This window comes from Chlorocebus sabaeus, chromosome 12, assembly GCF_047675955.1.
Source record: "Chlorocebus sabaeus isolate Y175 chromosome 12, mChlSab1.0.hap1, whole genome shotgun sequence".
NCBI lineage: Eukaryota > Metazoa > Chordata > Mammalia > Primates > Cercopithecidae > Chlorocebus > Chlorocebus sabaeus.
In genome coordinates, this window is record NC_132915.1 from 109235960 (window position 1) to 109255731 (window position 19772).

At 40.7% G+C, this 19772-nt stretch overlaps 1 pseudogene; it reads left to right on the top strand.

Moving 5' to 3' along the window:
- Positions 1-244: 244 nt before the first annotated feature.
- LOC119623453 (zinc finger protein 705D-like) lies at positions 245-5677 on the top strand (annotated as a pseudogene).
- Positions 5678-19772: the final 14095 nt, after the last annotated feature.

Here is a 19772-nt window from a genome sequence, read left to right on the forward strand (position 1 = left end):
TGCTGTCTAAGGGGTGACAGAAGTGAAAGAAAATCCATGTGTAAGTAAGTGACCCACACGGTTTAAATGCTGTTGTTGAAGTATCAACTGTTTGAACAGGGAGGCTTTGAAGTGATCTGTTTTTTGTTTTTTGTTTTTTGTTTGTTTTTTTCTTGAGACAGAGTCTCACTCTGTTGCCCAGGTTGGAGTGCAGTGGCTCGATCTTGGCTTATTGAAATGGAAGTGACTTCTTTTCAAATAGGGCATGGCAGGGAAAGGGGGAGGAAAATGGCAAAAGTCTGCCCCACAAACTCAGGACCAAGATCCCCAATTTCTTCCCCTGGTGAGTGGGGTTCTGATTCCCTAGACCACAAAGTCTATTTGGGTTCAAAGACCACCAAGGCTCTGGGCTTGGTCTTCCAAGAGAAGAGGGTATCTGGGCCCTCCCAAGTGTGGGGAAAAGAAAGAGAGATCAGCCTGTTACTGTGTCTATATAGAAAGAAGTAGACATAAGAGACTCCATTTTGTTCTGTATTTGAGATCCTGTTAATCTGTGACCCTACCCCCAACCTTATCCTTGCAAGAGACATGTGCTGAGGTGACTCAAGGTTTAATGGATTTTGGGCTGTGCAGGATGTGTCTTTGTTAAACAAGTGCCTGAAGGCAGCTTGCTGGTTAAAAGTCATCACCATTCTCTTAATTTCAACTACCCAGGGACACCTACACGGCCAAAGGTCACAGGGACTTCTGCCTAGGAAAGCTAGGTATTGTCCAAAGTTTCTCCCCATGTGATAGGCTGAAACAATGCTGCTAAAAGGTTTACAGAGATGTTTGCATATGCATCTCAAGCACAGCATTTTCCTTTAAACTTATTCATGTCACAGAGGTTTTCGTTCATATGTCTTACTGCCGATTTCCTCCCTACAATGATCCTATTGTCCTGCCACTCCCTTATCTTTAAGATGGTAAAGATAATTATCAATAAATACTAAGGGAACTCAGAGACCGGTGCCAGCCTGGGTCCTCTGTAAGCTGAGAACCTTTCCCCAGTGCCCCCTTTCTCTTTCTCTATACTTTGTCTCTATGTCTCATTTCTTTTCTCAAGTCTCTCATTCCACCTAACGAGAAACACCCACAGGTGTGGAGGGGCAGGCCTCCCCTTCAACCTCATAGGGAAATAATTGACCCATTAACTGTACCATTGGCTGAAATAGTCTTAGGCTTGTGATGAATGCAGGCAATAGAGATGCGTGAAGAGCAGAAGATCACAGACCAATAATGAGGCTGATGTTCTAGCAGCTGAGTTCAATAAATCCCGTGTGATAGGCCTTGGGCAAGAGCTGCACAGTGTTGAGGAAAAAGGAGAGTTTGATCAAATATATTTATGCTTTTAAAAACTTTGCAAAAGGACAACTAAAGAAGTCATTATTATTCTTATCCCCATTCATTTTGCCTTTTGATAATTAACCTTTTTGCCTTCTGGTAACTGAAAGTAACATATAAGAAATACAATTACTTAATTATGGTTGCACACTCAGGAGAAGAAATATTGTAGATATAGTACAATTTAGGGTTCTGTGGAAATGCTCTATAAGGGCTGGTTAGAAAAAAACAAAACAGTAAAGAGGCCTTTTTATCCTTGAACAAGCCAAGTGACAAGGTAAAGTTAAAAGAGAGACAGTGATAACTGATGTTTGGGTTGCCCAGAGAAAGTTGAGAACAGGAGGCTTCATATGACAGGAATCATCAGACTAAGACTTCCTCAGTATAGCAGCCTCAGCGGGCTTGTCTTGTGCGGCTGGACTGTCTTTAAGCCTTGTCATGAACGCCTGAATTACATAACATTAGAGTGACTATATGTATGAATTGAATCCTATATTCTGTGTAAAACTTGTTCAATTCTGAAGAATGCTGGAGTCTGGTTCATGACTTTCTAACTTTTTAATGAATAAGGGACCAATGACCTGTATTTAATAAATATTTGCTAGATAGGAAACATGTTTTCTATTACTTCTTTAGATTATTCAAAACACACAATAGGTCTTTTAACCATTTGATTGGTGAGAAACCTGTGGTTTATCTAGAGAAATAATTCATTTAATCACGGTCATGTTTATAAAGTAGTAAATCATGGTTATTTGCCTTGTGACAAATCTGTAATTTACTTGAAATTCATGGTAAATCTGTTTTGTTTATGAAGGTTCAAGCGAAAATTTTATAATCAGTTATGTACAGGTGATTAACACATTACTGAAAAATATCTGGGCTATATTATGCCACATCTCATGCGATATTTCTTCATAGGAAAGTTTAATGGATTAAGAGTGGGTATGTCTCTGTGAGTGAATCTGAAAGGCAGATACCAGCTTAGTATTGAGAATGAACTGGCTGGAACCTAAAACACTGAGTGTTCTGCATACCCAGCTCCAACCTATGTCATGTCAGCCTTCCTTCTCTGGACATTAAAAGGGATTCTCTTTCTAAACTAAAATGTCTGTGATGTTTTAGAACAAAGTGACTTTCAAAGATGTAGCTATTGACTTCACCCAGGAAGAGTGGGCCATGATGGACACATCCAAGAGAAAGCTGTACAGAGATGTAATGCTGGAAAACGTGTGTCACCTGGTGTCCCTTGGTGAGTCCCTCTACATTCACATACGTATGTAGACATACACTGACTCATTCATTCGATAAGTGTTGGAACAGCTTCCCCATATCTCACTCTAATCTCTTCTCTGATTCTCTCACAGATCTTATCTGAAAAAAGTTTGAGCTCTCTAAATCTGTCTAAAGAAATATCTTTTTTATTTTATTTTGTTTTATTTAGTGTGTCACGCAATTAGAATGTAATCTTGACAGGGATTTCATGGTTTCCTTGGTACTCAGTCTCTAATACTCAGAACAGACCTGGGAACTTAATGAATATTTTCAATGTATTAAATTAAATATTTTCTAAATAACTCTTCTGCTTCAGTCGCTATGCTTAGGCTGAGACCAATTAGTGAAAACAATAGCAATGTCTTTTCTGTATAGAACACCAATTATTTTTGTAAATCGAATGGTTTTTTTTTTTTTGTTCTGCATGAGAATAATAATAAACATACTGTGCAGAGGTTTACTTAATCTCTTTCTGAAAAGACTGTGTATTACGCATTGTGTCTTGGAACTGAGGCATGGACTCAGCATTCGTAGGTCCTGACTGTTTTGAATTTCCTTTTCCTGATGGACCTTTTGTTTGGATTTATTTTCTAGTCTCACGTTGGGTCAGAAAAATCCTGGGGAGTTTTCTGTGTTCTAGGTCTTGTGGCCTGAGCTGACCTTCACTGTTTTTATTCTTCCTCGGTAGCCTGCCTTACAGTTGGTGATAATGCACATTTATTGACAGTGAACTCAAAACACATGTACTGTTTCCACTAACAGGGTACAGATAAGCAAATCCTATATAACTTTGCAGCTGGAGCAAGGAAAAGAGCTCTGGCGGGAAGGAAGAAATGTCAATGAATAATATCAGTCAAATATTAATTAGCGGTTTTATTAAATGAGTGGTAATTTCTAAAATGTAGGTTAAGCTACTGGAGCAGAATTCCTTAGATGTTATTATCATTTTGTTCATATGTCAGATGCTACTCTTGTGTCCTCTTGCCTTTTCTTTTACTTTCGGGAAAAGGATAATTCGTGTACCTGTTGGGGTTAAACTGTCACATGCTGACTCTTTTCCCGATACCCCTGTGAAGACTAACCCTCTATTTACCTGCCTGATATCTCATCTCCATTTTATCTCTTTTCTTATTTTAATTTTAAAGCACTTTTTTATTGCTGACGCTGTACAATCTGTTTCTTCTATTGAAGTATTTTCTTCATTTGACACATTTGCCACATCTAAGTGTCAAGTTTTGAAAAAAAGTAAAAGGGCCTTGGGGTTTTTCAAACAATTTTATTACCATAATACCAAGGTAACAATTTATTTTTCAATTATTTCAGACAAGGAAAGTGCCCTTAAGAAAAAGCACACGATATTCATGCATCCTATCAGAAAAGACGCGTCCACCGGTATGACAATGGTGAGTTTTATAGCTGTGTACACCAGCCATCTAAGTTAAAGACCTGGTAATGGGTTAAGTTAGTAATGACGCACAGTCACCTGAGTGTAATTAGGCTGGCATTAAGTGCTTTCTAAGCAAAAAAAAATTTGATAGTTTGAATCCAGTGAAAAAAGTGACCTGTGTTCTAAACCATAACATGAGATCTGTAAAATAGAACAAGTGCATATACATTGCTCATGTTCAGACTTTGAAAGATATTGATATCATCACAATCAATGGAATAACTCTGCAGTTGGGATCTTACAAAAGAGAAAATATCTGTGTCTGCAGGAGATAATGTGTACGCAAGTGTCAATCGAGAAAAATGACGAGACAAGTCTCAATCATTTTAGGAGATTTATTTGCCAGAGTTAAGGACATGTACCTGGGGGACAGGTGTATACCTTTCTCCAAAGATGATTTTCTCTAAATTTAAAGGGGGAAAGGGTGGGATATTGAGAAGTACACAATTTTCATGTAAAAGGTGCGTAGAAAAAAATAGTCATTCATGCATTTTTCTGGCTCAGTGAATCTGGATTTTTTTACATAAGATGACATAAACAAATGAGGCAGAGGAATAATGCAGGAGAGCTGCATTTTATATAAGACAACATAGGCAAAATGGGGCAGGGAAATAATCGGATATGCATTTGTGTCTGGTGAACTGGGGATGACTGCGCCTGTAAAGACAAGCTATGAGTTGGCATTACCATGGTGTAACTTTAACAGCTCATGAGGAATTTCCTTGTGGGCAAAATACGGGGGAGGCATGTAGCTTTTCATCTTGTAGCCATATTATTTAGGAACCAGAAGGAGGAGGCAGGTTTGTGTGACCCTGTTCCCAGCTCGATTTTTCCCTTTGGTTCAATGAGTTTGGGGTGCCAACATTTAATTTCCTTTCACACAAGTAACATTGGAAAGATTTCAACTGGACTCTACCACTGAATAGTTGGTCTAGAATTCAAAGGTGGTGAAATGAATGTATAGATGTATGTCGGTAAATCAATAAGAGCTTTTAATCTTTGTCCCTAAAGGAGAACTCTCTCATTCTGGAGGATCCCTTTGAATGTAATGATTTGGGAGAAGATTGCACTCACAGTTCCACAATGACTCAGCGTTTGTTAACTCAGAGTGGAAAGAAACCCTACATCAGCAAACAGTGTGGAAAATCCCTTAGTAATCAGTTATTCCCTAAACCACATAAACAAATTCATACTAAAGGTAAATCATATCAATGTAATATATGTGAAAAGGCCTATACTAATTACTTTCACCTTAGATGGCACATGACTCACACTGGAGAGAGGCCATATGCATGTCATCTATGTGGAAAATCCTTCACTCAGTGTTCTCACCTTAGAAGACATGAGAAAACTCACAGGGGAGAGAGACCGTATAAGTGTCATCAGTGTGGGAAAGGCTTTATTCAATCCTTTAACCTTCGAAGACATGAGAGAACTCATCTTGGATAAAAGCGTTATGAATGTGATGAAAGTGGGAAGGTCTTTAATCAAACCTCTGGCTTTAGAGGACACACAAGAATTCACACTGAAGAGAAATCACATGCTTGTCTTCTATGTGGGAATGCCTTCAGTCTATCTTCTGACCTTAGATGATATGAGAGAACACGCACTGGAGAAAAGCCATATGAATGCCATTTATGTGGGAAAGCCTTCAGTCAGTGTACTGATCTTAAATAACATCAGAAAATTCACCCTGGAGAGAAGATGATAAATGTCTTCAGAACATATTCTGACTTTAGATGACATGGTGTTAGGAATGACGAATGTAAGGAATATGGAAGAGACTTCAGCTGTAGTTGTAACATCTAAACATGCCAAAGGACTCACATTTTGAAGAATTACTATAATCAACATGGACGTTACTTCAGTTACCTTTATTCTTCAGTCCTCATCAATAAATTCATATGGAAGAGAAATTGTACGACATATATGTACCAAAGGCTTGTTAGTGATATGATCATAAATGACACGAGAGAGCTGAAACTGTCAACATAATAAACTAAAAGTCTTCAGCAACAGTTTTAATAACTTAAAACTTGTGGGACTTTCAGGTAGAGAATCTCTAGCTCTTCGTTCAGTGTGAAAATGTTTTTATGTGCAATTTGTTGTCAAATAACGTAAGAAAACTTTACTTGGATGAACCCTTTATTTGTATTTTCTGTGAATAAACATTCAGCCAAGCACCAGGCTTGATGTTCACAAGAAAACACAGTGATAAAATGCTGCTGAAAAGGAAAATAAGAGAGGAAATCCTTTATAAGCTAAATAAGAAGGGAAAATCTTTCCAAGGGCAATGAATTCTCTTGGAATACCAAACACTTCTTACTGGAGAAGTTATGCCTTGAAAAATCATGAGAAATCCTTTCTTCACTGAGTAACGCTTGTGGCACATGTGAGATTTCACACTGGACAAAACACGGTTAGCATCTTGAAAGGAGAAGATTCTTTAGTGGTAATTCATTTCTTAGTTAACATTAAGTTTCTCACATTGAGGAGCTATTAAAATTGAAAATCACTATGGAGAAAACTGATAGATTTCTCGTCAGAAAAGTGAGTCAAGAAGGTGGACCTCTAGGAAAAACTCTTAACATATAGTTTAGCAAAATAATTCAGAAATTTGAGAAAATGTCTATTCATAAAAATGCAGCACATAAACGTATAATAGCAAAGTGACCTGGGCATAAATTGAATGCAGAATTATATATGAAATCTCATTAAACATTTCCAAAAGATCAATACTTACAAATATTGAAAGAATACAATCGGTTGTTGGAAAAACTTAGTGTGTTGGTAAAGTCCTTCTTTCATTTATGCAGCCCTAACAAATCCATTTGCATCTACACTCCTCAGCTTATGAGTCGAGATTCTACCCCAACTTCTGAGTCTCCCCAGTCTTCAACGGCTCTTTCCTCACAGCTCACCTCCCTTTACTTCCATGTCCACTAAAACCACTTGTTTCCATCCAACCCTGGAACTGACACATCAGGGATCTTCAGCCCCACTTGCCAGATTTCTCAGTGTGTCATTGCATGGATTTAGCAAGGAAACGGAGGCTGGATCAAAGACACCTAGTATATGCATTTGGGTGTCCCCAGCCTTTGCCTCTGTCTCTGAGTAGTTACCTGGGATCAGAGAATAAGGCAGCCCTGCTCTTCTATTCCTCAGAAATCTCTTGAAATTTTGTCCCTGAAGCCTCTCTAAGTGGAGGTAGCAGTTCATCTCATGACACCCCAGAGTTTACTCAGGTAAGTCCTGAGTTATTACACAGAGACAGACACAGCTGTGTTCCTTTTACTTCTATCCAGAAGGTAAAACACCAGCATGATAAAACAGCCGAACCTGTTAGCCACCATGCAAGCCTTTCCTATATTTGATTCAATGTACTTTTCCAGAAGCAAAATGAAAGTTCTCACAGATGGGGCCTCCTCTGCCTTGTCCTCAGAATTGGAAAATGTATTGTCCATCAAGGAGCCTCAGTATTGAACCTAAAACTCAAGAGAAAACGTTTCCTGAATAGTAAGTGGCATGACGACTTGAAATTTTGCAAAACAGGCACAATCTTAATACGATAGGCCTTACTAAGGCTAAATGGCCTTATCCATGGTTGAAATTGACACATCATTATATTAAAAAATCTCCACAAGTGATTGATTTTACTCAGCAGCCAGGGTTTATGTCAAGTGTGAGGATAATGAGCAAGAAATTCGAGCCCTTGGCAAACTGGTTGGAGAGGCAAGGATTGTGTCCAGGTAGAGCTCATAACATTATTTATTGTTTAATCTATTTAATTAAATATGTAATTTACCCTCAAACTGTGGCAGACATTATATGTAGTCCTGAGCCACATGAAGATGTACTATTTGTGCTGTGAAATTCTACGGGATTTGACAAGTGCATGGTGGCAGATCTCCAGCATGAAAGCGTAACACAGAATGCTTCTCTTATTCAAGCTCTTCTTCCCTTCACATAGAGGGAATCAATCGACTTTTGTACACTAACTTTCGAATTTGTTTCTTTATTCCCATCTTCTTTAATTAAAGCACAAGATATCGTACTCAATTTCCATTTGATCTTCCAAAAGAAAGGTACTGAATAATCCGTACCTGAATTTCAGTGATTCAGACTCAGGTCCACCGCTAAGCAGTAAAGGCCAAACGTCCTGTGCTGCCACCTCATGGCCGGCAAAGGGCAATGAAATCCATCGTTCCGGCCATGCAGGGCGCATGCGCGGTCTGCTTCCCGCGGCGAGCCGGATGTCCAGGTAGGACCTGAGTTTTCTTTACCTAGGGTGAAGGAGGCGCCGCCGCCCTGGCTTTGGGGCTGGGGCCTCCGGGGAGGTTCCGGGTGCGGGCGTTTAAGAGGCCGCTCTTTTTGCAAGGCCCAAGATGGCGGGCCCCGCACAGGCCGCGCTGTTCCGCGCCCTCAGGGCGTCAGTATCCCGTTGGGGCCGGATGCCCCCGCTGGGCCCGGAGCATCCTTGGCGCTGCCCTCGTATAGCCGCACTGAGGCTGAGGTGGCGCGGGGGCCTGGGCTCCGCGAGGAGCGGCGGTAGCGAGGGCTGGAGGACCCGGGCTCCGGGGCTCCGGGGCGTCTGGCCTGAATGGGACTGAGCCCATCCAGGGACTGGGACTCCCGGGTTCTGGTGCGGGTGGATCCTGGGCAGGCTCAGGACCAAGTCCCTTTCCTTCCACCAAGGAGCGCCCAGAGGCCGGCGGGATCTCCAGGTTCACCTCCTCCTCCTTCAGGTGTTTACTTTTCCTTTATTTCTGTAAGGCCAGAAATTGGCGCCATCCTTCACATCGGTGAATCGGGACCCTAACACCCATTACCTCAGGTTTATTGTTATTGCCATTAACAGTGTTGGTGGCATTATCACTAAGATCATCATTGTTGTTATTGTCATTCATGATTATTAGCAGGTGGGTTCATCATTTTGTCTCACTATGCATTTTTTTTTTTTTTTTTTTGTGATGGGTTTTGTATGACGTTGAATTGAACTTCTCTAATCTTGACTCATGTTGTCAGATTCCTGAAGAGCATTCCGGAGGACAACCCCTGCCTTTAGTGCAACCACAGAATTTCGTGGGCACAGGAGAGCACCTAGAATATTCCCCTTTCATTGCACAGCAGCTTTGGGAAATGGTGGCTGCCTGGCTCTGAGATGAGGTGGAAAAGACCGGACACTGCGGCAAGTGATAGCACCTCCACTGATGTTTTTATGAAGTCAGTGCACTGTCTCCCACGTAGACTTAGAATAAAATCTGATGGCTCTAAAAGGCCATGTTTGCCCTTCCTGGACTTCCTGGGAGCCTTTAAACCTTGTGTGGTTCCTAGAGTGGCTAAATTGCCATATCTGTGCCTCGTATGGCAGCACCAGTCTTTTCTGGGCCAACAAGGGCACTTAGAATGTTTCCAGAAGCTCAGGCATGCTGTCTCTGTTCCTCCCTTCTGTTCAATGGCAATTCACTGGGTCCCTGGCTGACATAGAACATCCTGCAGAGGGATGGGCTTGGGTGACTTCCTGGCCAGCCTTTCCAGGCAGTTATCTTTGAAAAACTTGAAGAGACTCACAGAGGCCATTCACTGGTATTTCATGACTGCAAGTGGGGTTTCTGGTTCCTTAAGTTTACTTAGAATATCTGAATGGCTCTGAATGGCCAAGAAACCCTCCCTGGTCTTGGAAGTGGCCAAAAGCTATTACTGGGCCTCTGAAGAGTCTTTAAAATTTTTCAGGGTGCAGCTGAGAATAGGAAACTTTTCCAGGTCTAGCCCAAGCAGCTCAGGTCAAGTCCTGAAAAACTGATGGGTATTGGGGGAGCTCATCTTATGAAAGAGCAATTGGTGGCAAAGCTGGGTCTCCAGGACAGCTGTGTGTGTATATGTCTGCAGAACATGCCTTGTAGTCATCTTTAGTAACTGAACACCATTTGTGAATGGATAAACTATATTCCTTGCTGTACAATAGTGAAAAATTCATATTAACAATGGTAGTAATAAAAATATTGATGAATATTAACAGGAATGATGATCATCATGATACTAGTACCAATGGTTATAATACTGATAATAATACTAACCCTATGGACTTGGGACATACAAGTTTTTCCTAAGTGGATAATAGGCATAAATATTTGGTGGTGTAGGGTTATTTCAAGTCCTAGAAAGCAAGGATGAACATCTAGAACGAGAAGAAAAACAATCTGGAGGTTGGCAAGTGCACACCTGGGGACTCCTGTGTTAACTTCTGGTGTTTCAGCCTAAGAGGGAATGTTAATATAACCCTGGCCCTGTAACACCATGCTGACCAACACCTACCAGCTTTCAGGAGATAAGATAGCTGGCTGATGGGACAGGGATCCAGAGAAGTTACGTGTCCAGACCAGTACATGTTACCCAGTGGCAGAGTTCATGACAAGCAATAAACCCCAGGACAATGTAATTCCCAGCCACCTGACTGTCATCTGCTCTTTCATGGCCCCTCTCTACTGGTATCTCTAGGCACTGGCATGTCCTCCAGAGGCTGTAGGAGGGCATCATACTCAGTACTCACCCACCTGCAGGAGGCAAGAAAGATGGAAAGAGCTAAATACCATGGTTTCTGGATTCTTTTTGGTGGGCATGGCATATTTCGCATTTGCTTTAATAATGGTGGAATCCAGTCAATGGTTTGCAATACAGCTCTGGATGACTCTGGACACCTGTAGAGATTTTGACAATTTCCAGAAGGTCACAAGTTCTTGGAGGACTTTTTCATGAGTTCTTTGACTGAAAAGGTCATTCAAAAAACTACTGTTCTGACTTAGAAAATGTTGCAGAGGCTGGGCGCGGTGGCTCATGCCTGTAATACCAGCACTTTGGGAGGCTGAGGCAGGCAGATCTCGAGGTCAGGAGTTTTAGACCAGCCAGAAACATCTCTACTAAGAATACAAAAATTAGGGGGGCGTGGTAGCATGCACCTGTAACCCAGCTACTCAGGAGGCTGAGGCAGGAGAATCGCTTGAACCTGGGAGTCGGAGGTTGCAGTGAGCCAAGATTGTGCCACTGGACTCCAGCCTGGGCGACAGTGCGAGACTCTATCACAAAAAAAAAAAAAAAAAGAAGAAGAAAAAGAAAATGTTTCAGACACTCTGGTGAACAGGTAGTCCCTCTCCTGCCACTCCAGGTAAAAGTTTCTTGGCCACAAACCTGATTTAGCAGTATCCCTTCATCTTAGGTGGGTAACAGAAAGCCATTCATGACCTATCCAAGCATGGAGGGGGAATTTGACTTAGGAAACTTTTAGGTGGACTAGTTGGTGAAAGAAAGCGCATTCTAGGACTCACAGGCCTACACATAGAGTTGCTAGCACATAAAGCATCTGTATGAATTCTTTCTGAGCCCATGGCAAGACCAGGGTGCACTTCATCCATCTCCTATGCTAATATGAATAGGTACTTGCCCCAAAAATAAAAGAATAACTCAGGAAGCCCATTCTACAGGACACCAGGTGATACAGTAGGAGTCTTGGAATTGCTGTGGTATGTGTGTTTTAAGGTTGTCTTTTAATCATCTTCAGCAAATTCAACCGTCTTCAGAACATAAAAAAAGAATTATTCAACATTGCATAATAACTACCACAAATATATCCATGATAAAGAACTGTACCCACATAATAATAACATTAATAGCAATCATAATGGTGTGATATAAATGTCATTTTAATGAAGAGAATAATAAAAAAGCAGGTATTTAAGAGCATATTCCTGTAAGCCTGTGACATTGTTCCCATATGAGCCCTCATGTTATTGATTACAGGGAGAGGCTTGGGGCTGCCTCTTGAAATGTCTTCTGTGATGGCAAAGAAGAGTGGCAGTAGGGAGAATAATTCTGAGCCACACGAGGGCTTGAGCAAAAGTGGAGATGCCTGTGCCACGTGGAAATACATTACAAATGGACTATGGAAAAGGGTCTGGCCAGAGTCCTGCCTGACACAGGTCATACAAAAACTTTCAGTAGTTCGCTCCAAGAAATGGCTGGTCCAGGCTGTAGATGAGAAGCACTGGGCAGACAGATCCACACCCGCTTCCTGAGTCTCAGAAGTCTGGTGTGCATCGAACATTAAGCCCACAAGCCTACTGAGACTTCACCTGCTGGCTGGTCTTCTACCATCTGATTCTTAAGCCCCATCACGTAAGTGCCATCTCCATACTGGAATTGCTGAAAATGTCTGACGGAGGGTTTCACCCTGGGTACTCAGTACCAGCAATGGATGAAATACCAGAAGGGAGGCTCCAGGGCTTCCATAGAAGACACATTCTAAAGTTGCTCAGGTGATCAAATGGTCATCTCATAGATTTTCAGCAGAACTGCAGCATTTTGTGAATACCTGAGTGAATGCAGAAAGTATCCAGACGCATGGGCATTCTAGAAAGCTCCCTGTGTAAATCAAATACAAGGAATATCTACTTCTGGGCTCAAAAGCTAACTTAGATAATAAAAAAAGTGAGATGCTGGCAAAAGGCAAATAACTCCACTTCAGTTCCTGAAAGAAAAATGGTTCTGTAACCTCTGAGTTTATTTAGAAAAAGTTTGGAGCCTCAGGAAGACCAAGTATATCATTCTTGATGTTTCTAGGACAGATTGGACGGCTTAGGCCTCTGGGACTATTCTAAGTCCTCTCAGGTTTCCATGGGAGACTGTAACTCTACTCCTAGAGCTCACACCACCCCGGAGCAAGCTCATTGTTTTCTAAATATTCCAAGGCATACAAGGATATGCCTGTATTGGTGAGTTTCACCTTGGACTGGCAGGAGAACTCTGAGAATGATACATCCTGACTTCACTTGATAAAGGTAGGGGAGCCAAGAAGTCCAGATCTGGAAGGCACCTGAAACACCAGATGGCAGAAGGACAGTAAGGAGGTGAAGTCAGCTATGGAGTTGGAGCTTCATGTTTACTGCATGTAGGATTCTGAGTTCCAGGACTGATGGGCTGGTGGGGATGAGATCCATGTCTTCTTTGCAGGGAGCCAGGCCAAACCAGCCATCTGGTGCACTACCGAAAGCTTTTGTGTGCCCAGTGGTAGGCAAGACACAAGCCAAACTCTCTTCACCTCTGGCTGGTAGTCCTTGACTAGAGAGGTTTGCACACAAATGGTCCTATTAGTCCATGCTCTCCTATGGCTTGTGTTGGGGGCCGCACCGGGGGTGGTGGAGAATGAAAGAACACACACAAAGACAAAGACACACAGAGAACATGGCGGCCGCGCTCAGAGCCTCCGCCTCACTTTATTTATACTCCATAAACCTCAGGTCAGCAGAAAGAATGCAATGCAAAACAAACTTTCTTTTCCCACATGTAACCTTCTACTCAGTACCTTGTTTCTATATTCTTTCTTATCTACCCGCCTTCTTGGCGCCTACGGGAGTTCATTAAAAGTTCAGTTGGAGATACTGTCCTTGAGCCCTATCTATTCTCAGCATACTGTTTTCAAAGGCCCCTGCATTTCCCCCCTTTTAATTTTGTTTTGCCTCAATCCTAAAAAGGTAGCCCATATTTGTTCCTGTGTTTTCTTTTGTTTTTGGTGGCGACAGAGGGAGCATCGAATCACCAAAAGAAGTAGACACAAACCAAGTGCCCAAAGCAATATACTTCCAGAGATTGTAGAAATCCATGTTTTTATCTGAGTCCATGGGTTAAAGGCAGCAAGGCGCTGCCCCAGCTCCTGCAAGGTTACAGTTCCAGACAGCACATGTAATTGTTGTCGAAATGCTTCGGAAATGTTCTGAGTGAGCTCTTGAATGTCCAAACTAATATTTTTATGGCCAATTAATAATTTTCGGATTACAGTCCAATTTTGAGAGATGTTAAAAGGCACAGACATTACACAAAATTGAGTGGAATTCCAATCACATTGTAATGTTACCCGAGTACTGAGTACAGTGAGCTGATCTCCAAGCCATGTCAACGCTTGCTCCATGTTGTCCAATCTTTCAGCAAGTTGAGAATCAATGTTTCATTGTTGAAGCCGTAACCGGTGAGATTGTTCATGCCATTGCTGCACAAATTCAGCATTTTGTATGCTTTGATGAAGAGCGAGCCCTGCTACAGCCGCAGTGGAGGCAATGGCAACAAGACTCATCACCGAGGCAATTATAAGTCCAAGGGCACGGAGGGTTCGCTGAAGAGAAGTCCAAATATAAGTTTCAAGAGGTGATGCCCCCCACGGTCACGTAAGATTAACAGGTAGCCAAATTTCCTTACGAGCCCTGAGGATATAAATATCCCCAGCAAAGTTGTGCCACCAAGAATGATTGAGGCAAGACAAAAATGTACACGTATTTGTATAATTAACAATTCCCGTATTATTATCCCATATCAAATTCCCTGCTAATAATAGGTAGGGCTTACGGACACAAGCAATAATATATCGAGAGGTATTCCGATATAACTGAATATGAAAGGAATTAGTTGGGTTAGAAAGATTAAGAGACATATTCCCCACAAAAGTGCTAATGGCATCGCCTGCAGCTAACAACTTCCAAAGATGACTCTGTACTTAGGCCTCCTTCACACCATACCAAGGTTTCATTATTGTTAGCAGCAATACTTTTATTTACCCGGTGCCATTTCAGAGGTATGTGACTAAATTTTATTTGAAAATCACTGTGCACACTTCAATCAGTTATTTGCATCCCATTGTATTCTAATAAAATCCGGGTTTTACTTCCCCGACATAGTTGCCACTCCAGCACCTCAATATTAGGAGAAACCTCTGGAATAGGACAAAAAGGTAAAGAACTAGGAATAGTTTCATTACTATATACAGTATGATTATAATAACAGTATTAGCAGCCACATAACTATGATTATAGCGAACAACCCAGGCTTCATACAATTTTCGGAGACAATGAGAACTATTTCCCATGCATATTGGAAGTTCTTCCACTCCAAATTGGTATGTGTTGTTTATAATTTCCGTTTCCCGTTCTATATTGTCCTTGTCTATATAGGGGGACGGCATTCAAGTAGTGTCATTGGTGAAAACCTTAATTTCCGCCTCTCCCCAGGCGACTCCCTGATACAAGGGTGGAAAGGGAATATAAGTGCAATATTCATACAAAGCCTTACTAAGGGAAATAAGTCCCCCACCGAGGCACATCCAACAAAGGAAGAAATGCATGCTGAATCCAGTTTTCTTTTCAACAGGGTTTCAATCATCTTGTAGGAAACCACTCAGGTCCGCTCCCTGTAAGGACAAGAGCATAGCCCCATTCCTGTTTTAGAACTTGCCCTTGAACATACTTACCTTCTTCATTAGGATACCAAATCATTAAATTGTCAGCGGGGACTATCACCGAGAGAGGTGAGGAAAGATGAGTTACGACAGCAGAGTCTTGCAATTGTCTCCATTGATTCAAAAAATAATTAAAGTAAAAAGAACCTTCAAAATCAAAAAAATTAAGGTAGAAAGGTTAACCTTCAAAAAAATGTGGTTTTTTGGGGGGGCTCATTTCCCCCTTTTTGTTTTAATAGTTGAGTTTTTAAAGTTAAATTTGCGCGCTCGATGATGGCTTGACCTTGACTGTTGCCCGGGATCCCGGTGATATGTCGAATATTGTATTGCTGTAAGAAAACTTGTAATTTATGAAAGACATAGGCAGGGGCATTATCAGTTTTAAGTATAAAAGGAATGCCCATAATGGCAAAACAAGCTAAGAGATGTGTAATAACAGAATCAGCTTTCTCAGATGGCAACGGAGTGGCCCATTGAAAATGAGAAAAAGTATTAATGGTATGATGAACATACTTTAATCGTCCAAAAGAAGGACTGTGTATAACATCCATTTGTCAAATTTGATTAACTTGAGTACCTCTCAGGTTAACTCCAGGATGAAAGGATGGAATGCTCAAAGGAGCACAGAAAGGACAAGCTCGAATAAGAGAACAAGCTTATTTATGAGTTAAATGAAACCGTCGTTGAAGGCCAGAACTATCAGTGTGATGTAGAGCATGTTCTTGTTCTGCAGCCTGCAAGTGGCCAGTTAGAAGTGAATCAATCTGAGTATTTCCATGAACTAATAGTCCAGGCAGTTGAGAATGAGAACGAAGATGAGTGATGAATAAAGGAGCTCGACGTTGGCTCAAAGTAGAAAATAACAAGGAAAAGAGTTTTTGAAGAGAAGAAGTAGCACAAAGCGGTAAAGTGGCCTGAGAAATATAAGAAGTAACATAAACGGCATATTGAGAATCACTAACAATATTTCAACCAGTAGTAGGGAAATTAAGTAAGACCATGAGAATAGTAAACAATTCTCCCTATTGCACCGAGGGATAAGGATAAACTGTAACTCAAGATTGATGAAGCTTCTTGCCAAGAATCAGAAGTTGCAAGAAGATAAATGATCTGACTATGAGTGAATTGAGAGATAATTAAGGAAGGATCTCCTCCCCAAAGTTGTCGACAGTGATGCCGTCCTTTGATGATCAGTTCAGCTAAACGATCGATATAAGTAGCCAAGTGTTTAGATGTTTTATTGGACAAAAAGATCCATTTTAGCGGCTGATTGGTCTGATGAATCATTCCTGTAGGAGAATGTAAAGTATGAAATAAACAAAGGGAAAGGGGAACATCGGGAAGGATATAATGTAAATGAGCCTTTTGAAGTTGCTCTTCCACAAGCTGGAGTTCCTGTAAAGCCAAAGGAGTTAAATGACGTGAGCTGTCCAAGTGACTGTCTCCTTCTAGAATAGAAAAAAGATGTTGTAACTGAATAAAGAAAAAACAATTTTTGAGATCTATGACCATTAATTTTTAACTTTGTGGGATAAGGGCAGGATTAGGAAGACCAGGCTGTAAACTTTCCCTAGGTTTAATGTAAACATTTATAGTTTTAAGACAAGACAAAGACGGGAATTCCATGCAGAAATACGTGGCTTTATATTCCTCTCGGCCATTTGTTTTTTGACTTACTCTTTTAGAGTCCTAAGTATTTCTTTAAATAATGGTCACTGTTTCACATAAATAGGAGTGGTGGCTATGAGTTTAAAGGATTGTAGCCCATTTTGAACATCATATTTTTGGCAGCTGAGGAAATATGAGGAATGTTTAAAAAAGCAGCAAATTGTTGTGAAAGATCTTGTTCCCAAAAATTAATATTGATAGGAACAATATAAAAATAAAAAAAAACACTTGACCTTGTTAACCTTTAGGACCGACACAGGTTAAAGGTTCTACGTCTTGATAAACCACAGAAGCAGCACCCAAGCCAGTGAGTATAACTGCAACTTGTCTTTTTTCCTATTGTATAGGCCTCTAATTTAAACAAATAATAGACATATTTACCACCGTATCAATTAACCCTTTAAAAACTATTTCATTAATGTGCAAAGAACATAAGGGCTTTTGATTAGAAACTAAAGTTTCCCAAAAAACAGTTTTTTCTGTGCTACCAAACCCTCCCTATTGAGAATACATTCCCTTGCCTCTAGGCATATAAATTATGAGACTTAAACCATAATAAGACTTTTATTAGTAACATTATGTCCTTTTGGCAAAGGGCCACACTCTCTAATAGCTAATTTATATACTCCTCTATTAGGAGACAAAGTATAAGGCTGAGTAATAACTAAGTCAGCAGCGGCGCTCTGCTTAGTTGCCACATAAAGCTGAGAAACTGGGGTAATGTGTGAGATCCTTAAGGAGGACTTGAATTTATTCCTTGATGTTGTAGGCCATTGCTCACTGGGTATTGTATGCAGATTTAGTCAATAACAAATATTTGTAAACAAATAAGGTGATTACAGGTACAGAAATTCAGTTCGTAGTTTACTATTCAATAGAGTATCTGCTTTGTAAAAGATGGTGGACCACAAAATACTCAACGGATTTTGGTTTTCAAAACACAATGATGCTATCCAAGGCTAAATGGATACTTGAAATTGGGATTGGATCTGGTGCTGAGATACAACTTTTACTTAGTTATTGATTTTTCTTTCCTCCGATTATTCCAAGGAGGGTGACTACCATTTTTGTACTTTATAGAGCAGTCTAGAGGAAAGGGTTAAGCATGTAAGCTCTGGGGACAGAAAGTCATATTTTCAAAATATAATAGCTATATGACCTTGGATACATTTATAAAACTGTCTTAACTCTGTTACTGAAAGCAAACACCTTGTTTGTTATTTCCTTTTAAGGCTTTAGACAAAGCTCCAGCAAATAATTGAGCATTATAAATAGCCCCTCCAACACTAACACAAGTTTTAATATATTTATCTAAATTGGCCCCATTGGCCTTTAATGATTTTAACAATTTTTGACAGTCAGCATAAGCATTTTTAAAAGACAACGTTTGTAACAAAATTTTTGAGGCAAGGTCAGCACCCACAATTTTCAAGACAGCATCCTGAAGACGGGCTACGACATCTGAATATTGTTCATTTGTGCCCTGTAAAATCTTCACAGAGGAAAGGGAAGATTTTCCTGTTATCTCTGCCTTATTTTAGGCCCTTAAAAACAAAGTCTTGATTTAAGTAAGGGCAACATCTTCTAGACCAGCCTGAGCACTAAGAGTAGCATATTGGCCTGTGCCTGTGAGTTGTTCCTCAGTGGCTCCTGGGGGATCACACATAACATTTTTTCTAGCCTGTACATGCGCCTTGTTCATTTACCAGTTGTGCAATTGTAACCACTGAGAACGATCAAGAAAAGCCTTCCCCAAAGTCTTCCAGTATATAGAAATTATCAAATTTTCTGATGAAAAAATATCAAGAAGACCAAGGATAGGGGTTCATAGTTAGAAATGGCAGCTTTCATTTCTTTTTAAAAATTTAATTTGTAAGGCATTAAATTGGACATTATTGCCACCATTTGAAAACTAAGCATTAGGAGCAAAAGAAGCACAAATAATTGGAAACAGATCCAGCTCCTTAAAATTTTTTTTTTTTTTTTTTTTTTTTTTTTTTTTACGAGACATTTTTTTTTTTAATTCACAAAATGATACATGTTAACTCTAAGCTGGAAAACACGGATCACTAAGTGATTTTGTGCGAAGCAAACAACAAAATCATTAACACAGAAGTTATACCAAAAATGCAAAGGAGCCTTCCCACCTCTGCACAAAACAACAAAAGCCCAAAAGTTGTTAGGCTGAGACATTTCAAAGTAAATTATTTTATGACCTCAAGAAAAAGATCATATCAAAGCTATTTTATCAGTTCCAGGAAAGTTTCCAAAATGTTTAATCAAGTCAGCATAAAAAGGATACCAAAATCTAGGAGAAAGCGCGTAATAAAATAAAATGCTGCAAAACACAGTTCATCCTCAGTTATATCAGTGAAATATCCTAAATTAAAGACTTGCCGATAGAATGCAGCAAAAACAGAGACAGAGCAAGAAAGGACGCCCAGCAGGAGCCCGAGGTTCACGGTAAGAAAACAAGTGGCTGAGCAGCTGGAGAGAAAGCAGCCCGGGGGAATTCGGCCACGTGACGTGCGGTTGACCCTGCGGCAGGGACCCGCCAGGCTGCCCGCCCCTCAGCGCCTCAGCCCCTCAGCCCCCTCAGCCGTCTCAGCCTGTTGGGGGCACTGAGAAAACTTTGCCAAACAAAGGTAAAGATAAGGAAGCCCGGGGGTTGGAGGCACTGGAAAATTCTCTTTTAACAGGGCAGAAGGAAAAGAAACAGGGAAAGCTCACAAAGGTGAATTAGAA